The following is a 22,810-nucleotide window of genomic DNA, read 5'->3' as shown; positions in this document are numbered from 1 at the left end:
TCTTGTTTACTTGCCTCAGTGGACTCTACCTTATCTCCTTCCCACTCTTTCTACTCTTTTTTCCATTAACTGATGATGATTAAGTTTGACCTTGTCTCACATATGCAATCAAAAGAAAAAGAATTCTCATGATATTTTTATTAAAGCAAATAAAAACAGTTATCAAGTAAACTTGGATACAGTTAAGAAATACAGAAAAGAATGACAACACCCATAATAGTGAGTGAAGCAGAGAAAAGGCATTCTTAGTTTAGAGAAGTACAATTTGATCTGACCCTACTGGAAGGCAGTTTGGTATATATATCAATATTTAATAAATATTATATGGTAATTTCACATTGAGGAATATATCCTAAAGAAATGACCAGGCAATTCATATGCAAGATAGAGCGCCTATTAGAATGTTGTTTATAATACCAAAAATCGGAAACACAGTAAATATTCAGTAATAGAGATTTGTTGACTAGATGATGGAATGCCAATATAATGATACACTATATATCCATTTAGAATAACAACCTCAATTAGATGTTATTGATATAATCAAAAGGAAAATGATTACAAAATATGTAGAATTCCATTTTTATGAAAACAAAGCATTAATGTATAGAAAACAATCTGGAATGTATGCACATCTAATGGGAGGAGGAATTTTTAAAAAGATTTTCCATTAATTGAATTTTGATTTTTTCCTGCAAAAAACAGATATTTCTTCTTTAATAAGGAAATCACACATATTTTAAATAGAACCAAGACCATTAACTTAAACTTTAAAAGTACCCGGAAGACATTTCCATCAGAATCTCAAAGTCTCTATCTTTCTCTCTCTTTAAACTAGATTTTCTTCCCAGGATTCTAGACATGTAAAAAACCAAACAAACATTTCTTAAGCAATATTATTGATTAATTCTGTGCTGAATTACAAATATTGCCAATATGTTATTTTCTATCTTGTGACTGCATTTTCTATTTCAACTGGGCTGAAAGAAAGTTGAAGAAAGATTCTTAGTTCTGTTTTCATTTTTGCATGACTGTCCTCTCCAGCTGCAGCTTTGGAGAGGAAACAAACATTGAAACTCCATCAGGGAGGCAGCTGTGTGCATCCCATTCAGCCTGGCTGGAAGGAATCGCTCCTGGAAACTAACTGAAGGGCAGAAGCTCATTTCCTGTCCTCTGGCACCCTCCCAGCCCTGCCACCCTGTCTCCACTTTCCTTGGCTCCCTCTGAGCTCTGTTCCTGGAGGGCTTTTGGAATTGGGCTTGGGATACCTGTAGCTTAGCTCTTTCTCCCAAAGGGAGGTTTAACTTGTCCATGAGGAATGAGTCACCACGCAGAGTCTGGAGCTGTGAGGCTCTTTTGTTCCAAGATCCGGAATCTTCTGGTCAGCCCAGAAAGACTTGTTTTGGTGGGTCCAGGCACAAGGCTCAGGATGGGGCATTTTGGCATTTGATTTCCGGCTACTAGGCATGTTAACCAGAGTAGGCAGAGCTATCTAGTTAAAAACAGGAAGGTGTATTGGTGTGGAGTTTCCATGCTGGAAGGAGAGTGGAGCCTGCTCTCCCGCTACCCTGCTCTTCATATTGTGTGACTCCATTATTGGACACTTGTTAAAATTCTAGATTTCATTTGGGTTTTGGATGTGTGCTGGAGGGGAGAAACAGGATGGGGCAGCAACCTGAGAGATTGGGGCAAGGAACTTAAGGGATTAGGGCAGGTGAGCAGGATAGGATAAGATGAAACTGGAGGTGGGGTGGGGCGGACCAGACTGAGTCTCTCCAAGCTGCCAAAGGTTGAATAGGACCTGATGAAAGGGTGCTGGTGGTGGGGAGGTTTCTAACCTTCAGCGTCCATCTGCTGAAGAGAACAGAGTAAGATGCCAAGAAGAAATCTCTCTTTCTCTAAAAGTCATGAGACTATGCAATCAGTGTCCGATGGAATTTTCTCAACCAGATATTTCCCTTCCCTTCCCTTCCCTTCCCTTCCCTTCCCTTCCCTTCCTTCCCCTCCTCTCCCCTCCTCTCCCTTCCCCTCCCTTCCCCTCCCTTCCCCTCCCCTCTCCTCCCCTCCTCTCTCCTCCCCTCCTCTCTTCTCCTCTCCCCTCCCCTCCTCTCCCCTCCCCTCCAGATACATTGCAGGGACACTAGTTGCCATGTTGTCTGCCTGTTATCTTAACCTCTTCTATGCTAGGAGAATTCACCATTGTGTGAGTCCAGGTGGGAAGCAGGTCACTCCACCCTACAGAGTAAGCTCCAAGGGTCAGACTCCTATTCTCTGGTAATCTTGGAGGCAAAGTCATAGTCATGTGACTTAAAACAAGTGTACTAGATGCCTTCACTACAGGGCTTTCAGTCTCAAGAGGTTTGACAAAAAGAATCAGGGATGTTGTAGGACTAGTTCTGCCAGTGGCAACAACCAGAATCCAGGGTCTAATGGTAGTGATGCAGTGCTGGAAGAGGCAGTGTCTCAGGTCAAGTGGTGGCAGGAATGGCACCCTAAGTAGGTTTCTAGGGCATGACTGTGGCTCTTCTCCCTGAAGAGTGGGATTCTTCATCCTTCCTGTTGGTTCTGTGGGCTACCCAATGTTGTTCCACTAAATTCCTTTTTTGAGCAAGAAATGAGCAGAATGACCTTCAGTTCATTTCCATTATTTGCCACCCCAAACCCTTACTAATACACCCCCAAAGGTCTTAATATTTTCAAGTTCATAAACTTGACTTGCTAAATGAAACTATATCTTAACCGTTTGCCTCCATCCGTCTAGATATCCTTCTGGGGAGAACCTGTTATTGGAGGCTCTGATTATATCCTGTTTTCCTAATTTTAAGGTAGGCTTCAGACAGGCTAAGTGTTATGAGTATTTTAGAATCCTGCATTTTTTTTTTCTTGAGGTAGAAAGAGTCTTTATATAATGGAAATGAGCTCATCTTGACTTGTCACTATTACTGACCCCTCACCAAACAGGAATTTACAGAAATTTGCTGTATGTCAATCAGAGTTCTACCCAGAGTGTAGCAAACAGGTGATTCAACCAAAGAGATACCTTAGCTTCTGCCTTTTTGAATCATACCATCTTACATTTGTGCCGTGCTCTTACCTTTATAGACCTCTGTGTAGTCTGCTCTCTCATTCAATATGTAGGGGCAAGTAGGCATGAAATAGTCATTACTATTAACCTCTCTGAGCCCCAATGGCCTCATCTATATAGTGGGACCAAGTGTGAGAGGCCAGGTCTTGAATTTAAGCTCTGTCCTTTGTCTTACAGAACTTGAACATGGTCAGTCCAAGGGCATACATACACTATATCTGCCAAGCTAGAAATCTGAGGAAATTTATCCTGGCAAAAATTAAATAGACGCACTCTCTCAGGGGGTAGTACCCTCAAGTCTCCTGGTGCTAGGGAGGAGAGACATCCATAACTGATGCCACAGAGCATGGCTTTAGTCCCTGCTTTCTTCTACCTTCTTCCTCTCCTCCTTCAGTCCAGTCTGTTCACAAACCTGCTCCCCACTCAGCCACGTCTTTTGCTGTCTTTCTCATCACTAATCCCAATGCCTATAGAACAACTCTTGGCACATTTCATTATTGAACAAAATTCTTTAGTTTACCTCCTGCTTTGATGAAGTTGCCAATGAACTTGGCACTGGAAAGAGGCACATGGAGGGCCACATGGAGAAGGGGAAAAAGCATGCCTTTGAATCAGACAGGCCTTGGTTAACAGGCCTGATGTGCTTCTTACTCGGTATGACTTTGGGCAGATAACTTAGTGTATAGCTGGAGCTTTTGTGTTTCTAAGTGACAGAATCCCAACTCAAAGCAACTTAGCACCAAAAGGAATTTGTCAGATCACGTGTCCGGGAATGACGCAGAGCATGCGTTGGGTATTCCTGATTTGAGGGGCTCAATTCTCCCATTGGCCTGCTTCTTTCAGTTTTGTTTGGTTGGGTGGTTTGGTCTAAAAGGTCTTCCTGCATGGTCTGAGAGCTTGTCCACTTATGTGACTCCCATGACTGAGACCTCTTTCAAGTGTTCTCCTACACTTTCCTTTCTGCTGTCACCTTTCTTCCATTTTGAGGCTATCAGAGGATCTCAGAGGACCTGGGTCTCAATAAACCTGATCCCAGAACCCTGAGACACAGAGAGATGGTGTCCCCTGAGTTCTGCCTAACTCCTTTCTACCATCTTTTCTTCTTTTGCATGCAAAGTGTGCTATTCCACCTGGATCAACTCCAAATAACCCAGCAAAAGAGCTGAGCTTGATTTTTAATGTGGTGATTGAAAACAGAGATGGGGTGGAGAGTTAGGGCAGAGGGAGGTGGCTGGTTTGGGAGAAACAGCCCATGCTGCTTGGCCAGCTTGCTGACTGGGGTGGTATCTGAGGTTGCATCTGGAGACAGCTCTGCCTCCCATCCAGATTCCCGTAGCAGGAACAAAGTGACCTGGGCCTTGTCTCTCTAAGCCCCCACGCAAGTGGTTTCTATCAAGTTTTGTAATGTGAGAGCCTCTCTGGAGGCCAAGGCCTTCATGCCTAACTGCAAGTTGTTGAGACGCCGTTTCCAATCTTTTTAGAAAATGGATTGGTTTCCAGATTGACAGCCTTGGAAACTGGACTCCTCTGTTTGTCCCACAAACAGGTATCACCTGTGAACTGCAGGTGGAGGCAGAACGTGGTGTTCAAGCCCAACTCCTGGTTCTCCATGGCGTGGGGTGGGTGTGGGAGGGTGAGGGAACATTGGGAGTGCCAGAGAAATGATGTCTATAACCAAATGTTAATAATGATTATGGAAAATCAGCCACCTGCTTTAACTTCCCCCTTAAAAGACGTTTTTAAAGTTAAGTTGCTGAAAAGTGACATTTGAACGATTTCAATTCTAACTTGTCCATCACTCTGAGGCTGCCCTCCGAGAATAGAGTTGAAAAGCAAAGAACCTGTCTATTCCCCTATCCAGACCACAGGAACAGAGGAGAGTCCATGCTCATGAGCCCAACCCTTCTCCTCCTTCCCAGTTGTACACACCTGAGAATCTGGTGAAATGGGTGCTAGAATTTCAAGTGGATTTTCTTATCTAGTCCTTATAAAAAGAAGGAAGACAAGAATAATAAAAGTGGCTATGGTTTATTAAGTGCCTAGTATGTGCCAGGTGCTTTTTATGTCTAATCTCTAATTCCCAAAATAATCTTTTGAGGGAGTGTTACTGCCTTCATTTCATAGATGAATGGTCTGTACACTGAGTATAGGAGAAGTTACCACTTGCCCAAGTTTCCATGACCAGGACACAATGTGGCTGAGATCCAAGTCAGGTGTGCTGTCCTCCAGGCACTCTGAGCAGATGCTCGCTCTCCCATCCATCCCCAGATCCTGAACAGGTCAGGGCTGGGGAGAAGAGACATCCATTGCTCACTCAGCTCTTGGCTCCTTCATGGCACGGTTCTGGGCTGGAAGCCGTGATCCTGGTCTACTACATGGTTGGGAGAGTGAGTGAATTGCTTTGTCTCCCAAACCTAGGAAAGGTGAGAGTGACTGGACAGAGATGAGATGGGAGGACCCAGGGGCAAAAATGGGAGGTGGGAAATTAGCTGTGCTTGTTTAGAGAACTGTTTATAGACACTTCTCAAGGTGAGAGCATACTCAGTTTGTTTTTTCCATTTTTTCAGAGATGATGAAGTCCTGGTCTAGAGAAATCTCTTTAAAAACAAAATCTATGGGTATTAACGGTTACTGATTTATCTGGCAAAGACTGGTTAACAGGGATCAGTCCTATCTGCCCACTATCTCTGGGTTTTAAGAGTAAGTCATCTCAGAACTGCTCAGTTACCTTTCTACTCAGTGCTGTTGGTACTAGTGTCCTTAAAGACTTTAGGGTAAGTCTTTTCCCAGAGTCCCAAAATAGCAGAGAGGAGTTGAGATGCCCTGGGAGACAGACATGTGAATCCTTTAGCTAGAAATGTGTTCTAGGCCCAGAGCTCAGAGACAACATAAGGAACGGTTCCAGGTCTGGAATCTCAGACTCGCTTCACCATGAAGTACCAGTCTTCTCCATACTGGCTGCTGGGTCACTTCCTCTGGGTCACCATGGCAGACCTTCCCCTACCTGGCTCTGCCTGTCACTTTTCTCACCCTAACCTGGACTCTGGATCCTGGTCTCAGCTCTATGTCTAGTGCTGCTTCCCAGCACTATTCAGAGATGATAAAAGTCTCTTGTAGTAGTAGTGAGGAGCAGTAAAAGCAAAAATAATAGCTAGTCCCAGTAGGAGTAGTACTACTAGTAGTAGAAGTAGTACTTTACCTCTATGAATTCTAATCCTTTGCAGAGAATGCCCACTTTACCAAGATTCAAAGAGGTTAAATGACTTGTTTAGAGTCACACAGCTAGTAACACAGTTAGAATCCAAATTCAGACCTGTTGGCCTCCAGAACCCAGCACAAAGAGGACAGAGTCTAAGCCATCTTCCTGGTCATGATCACCTGCTTCACTACTCAGTTATTTCTATTCTTGGGGTACTCTGCAGTGTTCCAGGGGCTGGGTGCTCTTATCCCAAGATGGAGAAGCTAAAGCAGAGAGCATTAGAGCAAAATATTTATAGCTCTGTAGAGGTCAACAGAATGTGGGTGGGTCATTAATTTACTACCTCTTTGCAAAAACTGTTAAGAGGTCCAATGGACTGCATGAAAAATATCAACTTACTGAAACACATCAGTCAAACTGATAAAGACGTCAAACACGGAGATGCACATTTGTCTAGTGAGCCAAGTGGTGAGAAATGTGGGAGGGTGGGGTCTACACTGCCAGCTAAGGTGACGTTCGTGTTCACAGCATCAGAGAAAACAGATCTGAAAGAGATCTGGAAGGCCAAACTGTCTGGTCCTTGATCACATCCCTGACTAGCAGTTGCCCAGCCCCTCCTAGGACAACCACAGGGACAGGAAAATCACTATTCCCAGAGGCTTCAAATTCCATCTCTGGACATTTCTGACTTCCTGGGTGCTGGAGCAATAGAAATAGAACTTCAGCACTCTCAGATGGAGATCCTGTGAGTGCCAGTGAGGCCACTGTAATAGACACAGTGGGAATGCCAAATGGTTTAGCCACTTTGGAAAACAGTTTGGCTGTTTCTTATAAAGTTAAAAATATACTTACCATATGGTCCAGCAGTCCCACTCCTAGATATTTACCCAGTGACAACATATGTCCATATTAAAACCTGTATACAAATACCTTTATAATCATTAAAAATTGGAAACAATCCAAATGTCCATCAACTGGTGAATGGACAAATGGTGGTATGTCTATACTGTGTACTACTAGTACAGCAAGAAAAAGAACATGCTACTGACATGTGCAGTAGTGTGGATAAATCTCACATGCCTTATCAAAGTGAAAGAAACCAGACTCAGGTCAAAAGGCTACATAGGTTTTGATTTAATTTATATGACATTCTGGAAGAAGTGACAAAATGTGTATGTGTGTGTGTGTGTATGTGTATGCATATATATGTGTGTGTGTGTGTGTGTATACACACATACATTTTTGTAAATATATACATATACTTACAAAGAAGCTTAGTGGTAGCCAGGGGCTGGGAATGAAGGGAGCTTTTGAATACAAGGAGGTATGAATGGATGTTTTTGGGGTGATGGAAATGTTCTATATCTTGATTGTAGGAGTTATTTTACAACTGTACAAGCTTGTGAGAATTAGCAAATTGTATATCTAAAAGGGTACATTTTACTGTATGAAATTATTCTGTGGTAATTATGACCTTAGAAAATATTAAAAATAGGCAGACACAAAACTTGATAGTTTGGTGACTGTATTAGTCCATTTTCACCCTGCTACGAAGAAACACCCAAGACTTGGTAATTTATAAAGAAAAGAGTTTAAATTGGCTCACAGTTCTGCATGGCTGGGGAGGCCTCAGGAAAGTTACAATCATGGTGGAAGGCACCTCTTCACAGGTGGCAGAAGAGAGAATGAGAGTAAGCAGAGGAAATATTAGAAGCTTATAAAACCATCAGATCTCGTGAGACTCACTCATTATCGCAAGAATAGCATGGGGGAAACCACCCTCGTGATTCAGTTGCCTCCACCTGGTCCTGCCCTTGACATATGGGGATTATGGGAATTACAATTCAAGGTGAGATCTGAGTGGGGACATAGTGAAACCATATCAGTGACCTTCCTCTGTGTGGCTTCAGGATTTTGGTCCTCATGGTCATGATGGTTATGAGAGGACTATCTCCACTTCCTCTGTGAAAATCTGTAAGGGCTACCTCACATGGATGTCTGAATCTGCCAAGCCACTGCTGGAGCTGGGGCCACTGTTGTCTTCTGGGCCAGTAGTTCTGATGTCCCAGTGGCTGGGTCCCAGGCTCTGTCTATTAACTTGCACTTGTTCTGTAACTCGTACCAGGGCCTTTCCACCCTAGACAACTGACATACTCCCTGCTGCTCCAAGCTACTTGATGACAATTTTTTCCAGCCAGGATAGAAATGGTTTCCTTTTCCTGGTAGGCTACTCTTCTGTGGTCCTCTCTGAGGAATTGCTTGAGTAGGTATCATGGCTATTTTAATGTATACACAAGGTCTGTTCCTTCCAATGGGATGCTCATGCCATTAGGGTCCCTGGGACTGGAGCAGATTAAAGCAAGTCCACCACCTTGCTTCTCCCAGAACTTCAGCTCTCAGCCTTGATGCCCAGGTCTGGGGCTGTGTCCTGCACTCCAGTATTTTCCTGCAGATTCTCCTTTTCTGCTGCCCTTGAAATAGAGCTTCTTTTAGCGTGTTCTACCTACACACTTCAAATTAATCATGCTTGTTTCTGTGTCTGAACCCCAAGTTTGGCGATGGATCAAGTTATTTCTCCAGGACATTCTAACACCCCATGCAAATCAATGCTATGAATCAATATTGAGGAGACCAAAGCTGAGATAATACCTAACTTCAGGTGTTCAGAATAGCTCAATTCTAATTTTGGTTTAAAAACCTTTTTTACACAGTGACGATGTTTTTGCCTTCTAGCAGCCTCTATTATTTTCATTCTTCTCTTCTGACATAGTACTGGGTAAATCTCATACGTCTTTTACATGATAGGCCTCTTTGAAGAAAATAATCCTGTTTTTCTGGAATGTTCTATTTAGGTTACCTTAGCAAGAATGCTTGTCTGTTGGAGAGAGCACATCTGGACTTCTGAATTGAGATGCAGATCCTGTGTATAAGAAGGACATAGGAAGAGCTGGATATCAGAGGGGGAGAAGTGGAGACTCCCACACCACGTTGTAGGAAGAACCTGCCTCATGTTCGGGGTCTGCCTTCTCTTTCTAGGTAGAAGTATCTAAAGAAACAGCCTGGCATTGCTGTGTCACCACTGAGCAAGAGACCCCCTTCTCATTAAGGAATTTGGAGTGAAATGACACAGCCCATGAAAAAGTTCTCTGTGGAGTTATCAGCATTTTTTCAAATAAATTATTTATATTTTTGGCACTAAAATAGATTTGGCATGTCCTAGGAGTATTGATTGGCTTGGGCTGGATTCTGTGTGGAGGCCCAGAGGGAGGAAAAGTCCTGGTTTTAATGGAAGAAACATCCCAGGCACATGGGGGGAAAACCCAAAAACAAAAGCAGAGAAGCGTAATGTACCGAGCCCTCCTCAAAACACATGGGAGTTGGCACCGTGCACAGTTCTGGTGCTCAAGCAAGGTTGAAACATAACCCAAACATTGGTGAGCCCACAGGCCAACTCCCTACATTTCTGGAATGGTCTTGCTGAGAACAAGAAATCCATTTCAGCCACCAGAATTCTCTTTATTATTTCCCACCCAGGCTGCCTCTTCTATCTTGTACTGGACAGGACCCATCCCATTCTGAGTGCAGCTCGGTGGTCTGAGCACAGATGGAGGCCCACTTCCCTTCCTCTCCAGAACTTTTTAGGGAGGGTCCTGTATTTATTTTGAAAAAAGATTTTGAGTCACTGTTGGGGAGGGTGACACCCAAGGGTATGCTCAGCTGAAGGCTGTGATAAAAGATGCCCTCAGAACTGCTATGTGTAGGATAAGTAGGGAAATTTGTGTTGCTTCTGAGAAAGAGGAGTAAGGAGAGGAAAAAAAGAAGTGAGGGGCAGCCAAGAGGTAGAAGAGACTGGCAGGGTTGGGGAGGGGGGTGATCCTGACTCCTGAAAGGCTTAATATAAGTTATTAAAATAACCGAATGGTTTGTGGGCATGGCCTTGGGGTGGACGTGCCAGAGAAGGGGCTGGGTGTTGTACCTGCATCAGAATAGGAGAGGCCAGAGCCTGTGGCTGGGCTGCAGGAACTGCAAGGGAAGGTCTGAGCATGAGTTATACTTGTTTCCTTGTTTATTTCTCCTGTTGAACTTGAACTCCTTCCTTGGGGGGCTCTATCTTACTTGTCTTATGTATTTTCAGTGGCAATATACTGCCTAAAACAGAGAAGGCCCTCAATCAACACTGTTCAAAGGAAAGAAAGACAGAAGGATAGACCTTTGCAGTAGAATCTTTTAATTTTGCAAGTAATAAAGGATAAAAGGTAATTGAGAATGCCTCAGAAACAGCAAAGTCCCAACATTGATTTCTTGTAATCTACAGTTTCATTCAAAGGAAAATGAAATCAATTAAACTTTTCTTTAAATCTTGTCTTCCTTATCTTTGCAAGTCTAGTTCAGATGGATTGGTCTAGGTGCACCTGCTCCATGTCTCTTCTGTGCTCCTAATTGGGCATCATGGTACTGATCTAGAATGATGGGAAATTAGAATTGAGAAGATGCATTAGAAGTCATTTAGAGATATTCTGATCCCTGAACCTTAACATTAACCATAACTCTGACATTTAAGGGACCTTAAATGTCATTTAACATTTTGTGTCTTTAGGGTTTGTTTGTTTGTTTTATAAAATGTCTTTTACTTTAAAATGAGGCTTCCCTGGGTCTGTCAACATAGATGTGTGTTCCACAAAGGAATAAACCTAAGTTAAGAGCATGAAACATGATCAGTATAAAATCTGTGCTGAAAAATGCTTTGCAAATATTTTACAAGAAATAAATGTTACGATTTCAAACCACAGTGACTTCGTGGTAAATCAAAGATCCTTTTGTTTAGTGGAGCACCTTTAATTAGGATACTCAAAGTAGACTTGGAGCTCAGTCTTGGAACAAGAGTTGGAGAAAGCCAAGTTGGAGTTCTACTGGTAGGTGTGAAGGGCAATATGGGAGGGAGAAGAAAAGAGAAGATGGAAGGAGGAAATGCAAGAAAAGACTGGTGAGATGGCAGTAGGTTAGGGTGAGGGGTGATGTGGCCAGGGAAATTGTGCCATGGCAATATCTGAGAGTCAAAGTGGCGGTTGTCCATGTTCTTATGATGTGACCCTGCCCCCACTTTAATTTCCTACAAACTTTGAGCTGAATTTTTTAGCAAAGTGAACAATTTCCCCAGGAATTCATAGAAACCTTGGGGAGGGAACTGTACCTTCAATAGCATGTAGAATGGAGGTTTAAGGAATCCTATCTAGACCTTCAGGTGTAGGAGGACCCCAGAAGATAACTGGGTTACGCTAGGCTATTTAGTGTCATGGACTCTTATGAATGCATGGACATCATCACTTGAAATTCACATATTTTAAAACAGGAGATGGAGATAGACATAAAAGTTGTAAATAGTCAAACCTCAGCTGTAAAGTACAAAACATCAGTTGAGTACCTTTCATACAGTTTTTGTCTTCCCCTGGAATGAATTTTGATGATGTCCTTTTTGCACAAGAGATCTTGTAGCTAGCAACCAAAAGATGAAAATGTTTACCAATGTGAATTTGGGGGACTTGGGAAAAAAGATAGTCTTAGTGATACATTATCACAACAGCTTCCACGGTAAAGCCCGATGGAAAGTTTTCATGTCATTATACACCCAAATAAGAGTGTCGTGTGGCATTTCTACAAACCAATTGTGAGCATAGTGAAATTCAGGGCTTTCACATTCCCAGTGGGAGAGCATTAATGCTATGATAACCTGTAAGTCAGTCTCTACCTCGATGGCTTTATTTCTGAAAAGACCTTGCTGGAAAATGAGATTGCTTGAGTTTTTCTGATGCCCAATTAGACAATTTGCTGCATCAGAATGCCACTGAGGGTGGCTGGATAGTCTGTCCTTTTTTGGTATCTCCTCTGGCATCTTGCCCATTCTTGTCCATACTGTCTTCCTAGTCATTCATGCTGTTCTCTTCCCATTTGACCCAGAGGTTAACGAGAGCACTGGGTCTAAACTCTTCCTGGGCATAAATGGCAAGATATACAACAAAAGCTCCCAGGCCTCATGTGAAGCCAATGTGAAAGGGGAGTACCTGGCAAATGGCTTGTTCACCAGTCTGTCCTTCTTGTGGCACACTGGTTCATAAGGTCACTTTCAGCTTTCTTATAAGCTGAGGCAATGAGGGAATTATGTCCGTGCCCAGGTTATGAACCAAGATGGTAATGGTGTCACTGGGCAGGGTGAGGCCAACAATAAGTAGATTTGAAAACCCAGCAATGTTCTTGAAGTGTAAGCAGTAATCTGTAGGTTGTCAAAGATTAGGTAACCTTCCTCCATCTTGTAGATGCAGAGTTGTCACACTGTTGTTCATTAAGGCTGTGTATCCTGAATTTTTAGCTACATCAAGACCTACTTTTCTCATGGCAATCCTGATATCTACTTTTTTAAAGCATTGACTCCATTCTCTGTTAAAGCATCCTGTCTCTGACAGCTCACCCAATTTCTGTTGGGCAGAGGTCTGAGCAAAGATGGCTTCTGAGAGGATTGTTAAGAGCTCACTCAGCTATTCCTGACATAGTCCTTCGGCTGCACTTCTCTGAGGTCTCCAGGGAACCTTCGTCACCATGAGAAAGCATTTATTATTGGGATCATCAGCTCATGTATGAGGAGCTGAAATTTGTTGGTAGAGTCAAAAGGGATTTCAGCCTGGCTACTTTGCAGTTTCATTTTCTAATTTCCATGACATCACCCAAAATGACTGCTGAGAATTTCCAAAGGCAGTTTCTGGGGCATCTTCAACCACAACTTTCTCCATGTTGAGAAGACTTTCCTATCCTGGTTTGAACTCAACATGGTTATGCAATATTATTATCATGAATAAGGAGTCCCAGATTCCAGGGCCTTGGACAAAGACTTGGGTTGACTGTTCTTCACGTGTGTCAGCCACATTAATCTGTTACACCGTGGATGGATCCTGTTGTGAGTCAGGGTGCCAGTCTTGTCAGTGCAAATGATGAGGTGAAACTGAGGGTCTTCAGCACTTCTAGGTTCTTCACGAGCAATTCTACTTGGCCATCCATTTTCTGTCAGTAACAGAGTGACAGTGACAGTGATAAGGAGGCCGTTAGGTACATTGGCCACGTGATGCCAGTGAGGAAGATGGAGGGGTTTAATGCATGATACTTCGTGGACACTGATGATAAAGAAAAGGATGCCTATGAATTCCTGCCACAATGCAAGCAAGGTGCTCGATCTCACTGGCAATGGGTGTCTTCTCATTTCCAGCTTCTGAAATCAGTGAGGCCATTTGTCCAATGATGTTGCCATTGCCTGTGTTGGCAACTGTGCCAGTTGCTGTGCCTTCTAAACAGGTTGTGGAATAGAAGACAGTATTTTTTTTTTTCCAGGGGATTGTCATGAGACAAGTCACATGAGCAGGACTAGGGCTTGGACATCCCATTGATAGATGAGTTATCTACCCTACCTCCCTGAAAAGCCAGCAACCTGATATCTGTAGGAATTTAGTCTTATCCTTTAATCTCCACTATGTCCTGGTTACCAACTATTATGCAGAAGTTGCATCCTTCTCTGCATCTCAGACAACAAGAGCTTGCTGAAGAATAATTTTACTATAGGTGGCCATGATATTGGTGTTTTTCACCTCTTGGTAATAAGCAAAGATCCCTGCAACCAGAGTAAGCACAGAACTCACATACACATTGTCTAGGGACACAGACTTATCACAGGAGTACTGAGTGCTAAATGCAACCCAGCAGAGGAATGCCACAGAGGGATGAAGAACACTGGCACCAAAACTTGACAATCTTTAATGTTTCTTTGAGAGACCTAAATTAGGGTGATCCCAAGCCAAGAGCTCTGAAGCTCTCATGTTGGAGAGACCTGTATGTTTGCACCATATTTATTTTTCAATTCCTTATTGCTGAATTTGTGGCCATCCAGGTTAAGTTGTTTCCTGTGTTTCTCTTCTTGGTGATTGTTTTTGAGTTCCAAGCAGTTGTTCTTCAGGCGCCTGTACTTGTCCTTGCCTCTCCCTTTGACTGTTTTTTCTTGACAGTTTTAGTTCCACTGAGCTACACCAAGTAAATTTTTGGTGTTGTCTTGTCCATGAAGTGGATGACATGGGTACTGGAGGATGAGGTTGGGCTGCATGAGGGTGCACCTCCAAGGTGTGGGTCATACTAAGGGCCTGCAGCCCAGGGGTCTAGCTTCAGGAGCTTCAGACAGGGACACCAAAGGGCCAATGTCAGCCTGGAAATCAGCCTGGCATCCTGCAGCCCATTAAGTTCAGCACCTGTGATCTGTTTTCTATCTTATTTCCTTTCATTTCTTATCTACCCTACCAGGTTGAAAGTATTCTGGGGGCAGAACCTATGTTTGTTTCATCATTATATTCTTATCACATGGGAATTCAGAAATAGATATTTGTTGAATGAATAAATTACCTCACAATTTAGGTTCTGTGGTTTTGTGTTCACCATTTGGCAGAGAAATGTAGCCACTGATGGAAGAGATACAGAGGTGAATGAACAAACTTCATAAAGCAAGAGGCTCAAACTAGCTCTGCAATTTTCACCTGGGGCCCCTGAAAGTCTTTCTGAGGAAAAAGGTACATAAATCAATCTAAGCCTCAGTTTCTGCATTTGTAAAGTCGGGGTGAAAATAGGAGAATGACAGCATATGTCACTCAGGTTTGTTAGTATTAGATAATGCATGTGGAGCATTTAGAACTATTTCTGGTATATCATGAGTACACAAATTTGGTTATTAAGATTATAATAAGTAACCAGAATATAAAAGCAATATACCCACCAACATCCTCATCACAGTCCCTGCAGATGGATGCTTACCTTGGCTAGTCATGACATTTCTGGTAGTTATTGACTTTAGAAGGTTCATATAGTGGTCTTTCAGCCCTGTCTTCTCAAGAAATAATCCTATGCATCACCCTTTACAGAGCTCTTTGAAGGCAAGAAACATGTCATATTCATCTCATTATCCTGCATATCTAGCACAGTATATGACATACAAGGTGCTAAATATACCTTTTAAAGAAATAGATGAATAAATAAATGAATCCTATTCATAGAAGGCATTGACATTAGATATTGGTTCAAAAATCGTCTAGGATCAGTGGTGACTTAGTAGTGATGAAACTGAACCCAAACGCTGCCTTAGAGATCTTTTCGTGCCCAGAAGTTCTGATTATGTTATGGCTCATCCTGTAATCAGCAACCCTTCCCTTCCTGAAACCCATTCCAGATGTGGATCTAGCAGCGGCCTCCACAGTGAGGGGAGTGTTAACTGCCAGGCCTATCATAATTAATAGTCATTTAATCTGGGCTTTGGAGGGATAGTCTGATGTAACTCTCATCAGCTCCATCAGCAATGCCACGATCAATTTTAAAGAGTTGAGCTGATGTGGCTTATCAAGGGACCTTAGCTGCTATGATGCTATGGCCTGGCTTGATGCCCTCAGCCAAAGCCAAGTGTTGGGTGGGTAGCTTGGCTGTCTCAAGAGCCTGCCTGGCCCACTCCGGTGGTATGTGTCAGGGCAGCAAGAATGCATTGCCTAAACTAGGAATGTGGACCGCCTCTGAGGGCTGGAGAAAGAGGGGAATGGAGGGAGGGAGTTTTGGCTCTGATGGTGGAGCAGGAGAACTGGTTGTTCAAAGGACATGTAAACAGTCCTTGGCTCAAGCGTTCCTGCTGTTATCCATAGTTACTCCCAATCAATGTATCTTGGGTATTGTTCTAGGGCAGGGAAAAGGTGGAGTCCAGCCAGGAGCAGATTACAAGGCACATTGCAGATCTAGTGTACAGAGGTGCAAACTTGGCCTAGGGATAAAGTGGTTGGGGCCAGGATGCCATGAATTCAAGGATGGCCTCAGTGCTTAATCTTTGGAAAGGGCACGACTCATCCCAGGGACATCTGCAGAGCCCGTGTTCTCAAAGAGATACATCTTGGTTTGATGGGTGGAAAGACAGTAGAAGTCCTGTTTTCTCATCCTATCCTTTTTCCATCCAGGCAAAAAGGGACTGATAATAATCTCATTCTCATTCTTCTTCTGGTTGTTAATGAGTTTTAGCACATGAAACATATTTAATACGAATAGGCTCACCTCACTACGTTGGAATTTGGGTTTGCAAGGCAGGGCCTTAGGGCTTTGAAATGTTTTGTAGAAAAGGCAATGCCGTGTGGGGGCTTCTCTGTTACCATGTGCCCTTCCCACTGGAGGGAACAAACCACTGCACTAGAGTGACTCAGCCCACAGCTGATAAAGATATTGTGGTATAAGCTTCTGGCAATGTGGGCTTGATAGAATGAAGAATATGTTATTTCTCCTCTTTTCTCAGCCACATTAACCTCCTGACATCCCTAGAATATAGTAGGCTTTTTCCTACCTAGAACCTTCACTTCCCTGGCCTTTGCGTGACTGGCTGGTTTTCATTCTTCGGATTCCTGTTCAATGTCAGCTTCTCAGAGAAGCCTTCCCTGACCACTGGATGTCTAAAGTAGGCATTCTCTCTCTACCTCCCCAATATACTTGTGTTAGTCCAATGCATTGCTATAAAGCAATACTGAGACTGGATAATTTATAAAGAAAGAAGATTGTATTGGTTTTATTGGTCCTGCAGGCTGTACAGGAAGCTTGGTGCCAGAATCTGCTTGGCTTCTGGTGAGGCCTCAGGAGGCTTTTGCTCAAGGTGGAAGACGAAGTAGGAGCAGTCATGTCACATGGTGAGTGAGGAAGCAAGAGACGGGTGAGGTGCCACACCCTTTTAAACAACCAGCTTTCATATGAACTACCAGAGTGAGAACTCACTTATCACCAAGGGGATGGTGCTAAGCCATTAATGAGGGATCCGTCCCCATGATCCAGTCACCTCTCACCAGGCCCTACTTCCAACATTAGGAATCACATTTCAACATGAGATTTGGAGGGGAAAAACATCCAAACAATATCAATGCTCTATGACAGCCCTGTGTTTCTTTCCTCTGTGGCCCTCTTCATAACTGTAACTGCAGTGATTCACTGGTTTGTTATCTTTAGAGTGTGAACCCTGTGAGGGCTGGCCTGCCTTGTACTTGGTGTACTTGGTGTATTTTCAGAGTATAGGACAGACCTAGCAAACTTAAAATATTTGAGTTCCTATCACGTGTACTATAGTACTTTAGGAATTTCTGGGCATGTGAGTTAGACCTAGCCTCTTAAAGCTTAACATCTAGCTGGGAAAACAGCAAAATTTTCACTAGCACTTATAATAAGTGCTTTGAGAGAGGAAGAACAGGGTGCTGTTAGGGGAACTCTAAACAGGTCTGCAGAAGCCAGAGGAGGTTTTCTCCTGGAAGATCTAAGAACTGTGATCTGAATCAAGTAGAAATTAGCTAAAGAAAAAGAGAACTAGTTCTAGGCAGAGGGGATAGCATGTGCAAAGGCCTGGAGGTGGGAGAGACGAGAGCATTTCTGAAAGCTGTTTAGTCGACTACAAGATGACAAGTAGCAATAGATGAAGACAGAGAGACAGCAGGGGCCAGAGCACAGCATGCTAAAACCAGACTAGGTTTGGATTTTATTCTGTAGAAAATGCAGAGATGCTGAAGAGTTTTAAGTAGAGAGAGGCATGATCTGATGCTCATTTTTGAAAGGATCATTCTGCTTTGTGGAGAGAAAGGACTTAGAGGAGCAAGGCTAAAGGCAGGGTAACCATGTAAGAGGTTACCGTGGTGGTCCAGAAGAGCAACCATGGTGGCCTGGACTGGGGAGGTGGGTGTGGGGGTGGAGAGCAGGGAAATGGTACCCTCAGAGTTAGGGGATGGGAGTCTGAAGACGTAATTGATAGTATAAGAAAGGAGTCAAGGTCAGGGAATGCTTAGTGATGGTGGGTGGGCATAGGGATGAAGCCCCTTTGTCTTGGGCACCTGTGTGAAGGATGATGCCATCCACAGAGACAGGTAAGCTGGGGAGAGTAAAGGCACCAAGTACATCCTTTCTTTGGGCCATCCCTCCTGTTCTCCTCCCCTAGGGAAATTCTAGCTGCCATAAAGACTCAGGACAAGTGCCACATCCTCTTCAAATTCACCTCTGAACCCTCCTGTGAACTCCTGTAGCACCAGCCACTGGCCCACACCCTTTGTCACTAGTGTACGTTGCTCTGCAGTGTTTCATCCAAGTTAGCCTTGTCTTTCCAACTAGGTTTTGTGCTCCATGCTTGCAGAATCATTTGTCCCAACGATGCCTGCAAGGCTGAGTATGTGGCAGGTACTCAGTTCTTGGGGGCCGTATTAGTCAGGGTTCTCCAGAGAAATAAGAACCAATAGGATGTATATATAAGATGGTCCTCAACTTATGGTTTGACTTATGAATTTTTAACTTTACAATGGCTTGAAAGTAATACACCTTCAGCATGCTCCTGGATTTACACAGGGGTTACATCTGGATAAACCCATCATAAGTTAAAAATGATATAAGTTGAAAATGCAGTTTCCACTTATGATATTTTCAATTTATGATGAGTTCATCAGGATGTAACCCCATCATAAGTTGAGGAGCATCTGTATATAGAAAGAGATTTATTATGAGGAATTGGCTCATGTGGTTATGGAGGCTGGTGAGTCCAAAATCAGCAATGTGATCCAGCAGACTAGAGACCCAGGAGAGCCAATGGTGCAGATGAAGTCTGAAGGCAGGCTGCTAGAGAATCTCCCGTTGCTCAGGGAGACCAGTCTTCTTGTTCTATGCAGCCCTTCAACTGATAGTATGAGGCCCACCCACAATATGGAAGGAAATGTGCTCTACTCAACCTCTACATATTTCAGTATTAATCTAATCCCCAAACACATTCCAAATTGACACAAAAAATTAGCAATCACAGGGACAGAGTGGTGCTGTGAAAATCATAGTAATTTTCCCAAGATCACCCAGCAAGACTGTGTCAGAGCCCAGAGTGACACTCAGGTTTCTAGACTCCCAGGTTTTTGTTTTTCCCACTACATTTCACAATGGAAAACTTGAGTGTGTGTGTGTGTGTGTGTGTGCGCGCGCGTGCACGTGTGTGTGTGTGGTGTTTCTCAGTTAAGAGGCCAGATAATTAAACCTATGGCTTCTAGTTTTTAACTTGGGGATTATACAACAAAGAAAGGAGATCTTTTCCCCCAATTGCGTATTCTTTGTCGGCAGGTTTCTGAAAACAGCAGTTTGATCTGGCCTACAGGAAGTTACAAAGTGGCCTGGGTCTTCAGCAAAAACAGCCTGTTCCAGGTCACTGAATTCAGGCAGCTTTGGGCCTGGGAGCTCTACTCTTCAGGGGTCCAGGCTGCAAATATCCTGCCAGTGCACCCCATAATACTCTCTGACATGGGAAGCTGCCACCATCCCTCCCTCTGACCTCCTGCCAGTTCTCTAGCAGGGAACTTGGCTGCGGTGCTTTCCAAAATAATCTGTGCACGTCTCTGGTTGAAATTTACAAGCAGTCCTATCGTATTTTTTCTTAAAATTCCAAATCCATAACATCTAAGGAACTCCTTCACCCAATATTAAGTAATTCTGTGGATGGAAAAAGAACAGTGGAAAAGAATACCAACCCATTCTCTGTTCCCCCATTTAAGTTTCAATGTGGTTTTCTTTTTGGTTTGTCTGCAGTACTGGTCTATTGGCTAGGTCTGCCTTTCTCCCCCACCAGGCCTTTGCACTTTTCCCTTTGTGATCCCAGTTTTATTTTCCATGGGTGCTCTGGCACTTGTAGTAGAAAGGATCATGTTTGGATTAGAGATCCAAATCTTTACCACATTCTTGAAAGTTAATGGCACCTCCAGGTTTCCATGCTCACCACCATGCAGGGGCTTTGTGCCAAATATGTTTATCCATTTGGTGGTCTTAGGCACTTACGCACGACCAGTGTTGGTCACCAAAATTGGTGTGTATTAGGGGGTAAGTTGGATGCATATTTGCAGCCTGGACCACTGAAAAGTAAAGCTTCAACCCTGCCCAACCTCCTCTCCAAGCCATTTGTGGATTCGGAATAGAATGTGCTAGTGGACAGCAACAAAATGTCCGGGACAGAACGTTCCAGATTTAGAGATCCGTTCGTGGTGGGAAGAGACAGGAACTTAATTCCAGCCTGGAATCACACAAACAAATACATCTGTAAGACAGGAATCCCAAGTACAAATATCTGAGCGGTAGGGTGAAAGCTGGAAAAAATTAGCACTTAGAGAGACCTGGGGTAGAAGAGAGAGTTGCAAATTTGTTCTGTACTTGCCCTGTAACTTACCGCTGGCTGATGGGATAAGGGGTGGGAGGGAGATGGGGCAGGGAGGCGATTGTTTAGAAGCAGCAGCCAGTGATATTAGGACTGCAAACAAATACAGCTGCAGGTCATGGGGAAGGGCAGTCAGTGACCTTCTTGTAGACACTGATGAGATTATTGCTATAAAGAAATTAGAAACTTAGGAGTTTGTGTCCCTGGCGTGACAAATTCTGGAGAAGGTTCAAAGAGAGGGGGGTTTGAAGACCAGCTTGAGACCAACTGAGCATCACTGCTGAGCTCTTTCTGCATCGTAATCGATAATCATTTAGAACATGCTGGTGGTCTGCTCACCATAAAATGGGCAAACTAAGGGAAAAAAACAAGATGGAGAAGAAAAGACTAATGTTGCTGGAGTAGAGGATAAAGAAGAGAGAATTAGAAGGCATCTCCAAGACCCTCTTGTCTACCCTTTCAGTGTTCGCAAGTGGAGTGAAATAGGAGTGAAGATGAGTGATTTTGACCTTCACACATTTCCTGGGTTTTATGACAGAGAATTAAATATAGAGGAGTTTCATATTAAGTTCGAGATTGTCCCCATTGCTATGGCACTAGCTTAACTAACATCTCCTTTAGGGATGGAGCATAGGTGAAAACCAGAGTATAGGTAAATGCCAAATTGGTGTAAATGTTAGAAGGTATAATTTTGGAACATGCATGTGTGGGTCACTGGAGAAATCCTGAGTGATCTTTCATGATTCCATTTTTTTTTCCCCTTGTGTCCTAAGGAAGCCCACAGTGGACAGTTTGGGAAGGGTGGGTGGGAGAAGAGGTTGATACTATTGAAAGGAACAGGGTGGGCTTATCTCCAGCATGAATATCTTTCGGAGTCTTGACTCAAGAAATGACTTCTTTGAGATGTTTTCCTCTCCCTGGACATGTGGGGTTTCCTTCCTCTAGCTCTCAAATGTATTATGGGAAATATTGCTTTCACAAAGATCTGGAGGTTGGTAGACGTTGTTCCATCCCGGGGACCTTGCTAACAACCCAGCTGCATAAGCTAGATTGTGAGTCCTAACTCTAACACCTGCACCAGGGCTGAGCTAGCTGCTGATGGTCACCTGGGAAGGGGTTAAAAGCAAAGATTCCAAGAACTCCCCAACCCCTGAGATCTTGATTTGGAAATCTGTGAGTGGAGACCGAAGTCAACATTTCCTGATGAATCTGATGTGCATTTGGAGTTGGAAAACCTTTGTGACTGGGGTCATTGCTCAGTGGTAAGGTCCTTATCATCTAGATATTTTTGGTGGAAAACAGGTAGCATCAACATAATACCTGTAGTATTCCCAGACAGTTATAAATTATGGCAGTAAATGTTGAACAAATCTGTACGATTTATATAGACATGGAGTAGAACTCGAAGAAAAATATACTTGTGTAGTGAAATGTCACCATCATTCTAGACAGTGACTAAATATGTAGATATTTAATTGAAACAAGGCTTTTCTTTCAGCAATTCCTTTCCCCACTGTCATCTTCTTTGTTTGCTCAATTTTCAAAGAATAAGTGTGTGTGTGCGTGTGTGTGTATGTGTGTGGTGGGGGGGTGGCTGGACGGTAGAGGAGTGGTGGGTTTGGGAAAGAAGGCAAAGACCACATAGCATAATGTTAAGTAAAAGGGTTGCAGGCCAGATTTTTCCAGGTCAGCTATCTCTATTGATCAGACTGAGTTAATTCCTATAGTCTCAACTCCCTTCAGTTGAGCAAACCAAGAAGCTTCTCTGGACAGTTTCTCTGGCACAGAAACATAAGCTCTGTGCAGCATATAAGGGCTTCTTGGGGGAAGTAGGACTTTAGAATTCTCTCTGAATAGGATTTTGCAGGTTGTGTTCATGTGCATGTTAGTGTGTTCATGCACACTTATGTGACATAGGATGAGTTTCTGTAAGTTTAAGTGCATTGCCCTTATGCCCAGCATGTAGTGTAAGAAATACAAATCAAATGGATGGGGCTGCCGTCAACATGTAGACAAAACATGCAGGATCTTGTGATGGAATTAAATTGACAATATAGGCAATGGCACCGAACCCAACAAAATAAATGGAAAACGGGGTCTCTCCTTAGATGTGTCCTTCACCTGGGGTGGGGATGGATTGATTCATTCAAAAAGGCAAGGAGTGGGGAGTCTTGAGGAGACTCTCTTGCTTTTGTGTATTCCTACAGAGAAAGTTGATTTTGTCAGCTTCTCAAACAGGTTAGTGAGTCAACAGAGCAGCCTCCCCAGGCTGGAGACA

At 43.4% G+C, this 22,810-nt stretch overlaps 1 long non-coding RNA gene across 4 annotated transcripts in view; it reads left to right on the top strand.

The window, feature by feature from the left end:
- Positions 1 to 22,810, top strand: part of LOC110740941 — a 144,980-nt gene that overhangs the window by 90,749 nt on the left and 31,421 nt on the right. For 3 of the 4 annotated variants that reach the window (XR_002516268.2, XR_004176638.1, XR_002516267.2), the window contains one exon: positions 9,137 to 21,327. The exons of the other annotated variant lie outside the window; for it this stretch is intronic. This is a non-coding gene — a long non-coding RNA (uncharacterized LOC110740941). Of the gene's footprint in view, positions 1 to 9,136; positions 21,328 to 22,810 lie in introns of those variants that run through there. 4 annotated transcript variants of the gene reach the window in all.

This window comes from Papio anubis, chromosome 10 (genome assembly GCF_008728515.1).
Source record: "Papio anubis isolate 15944 chromosome 10, Panubis1.0, whole genome shotgun sequence".
Classification (NCBI taxonomy): Eukaryota; Metazoa; Chordata; class Mammalia; order Primates; family Cercopithecidae; genus Papio; species Papio anubis.
Note: the sequence above shows the minus strand (reverse complement) of the source record. Positions and strands in the feature narration are given on the sequence as shown.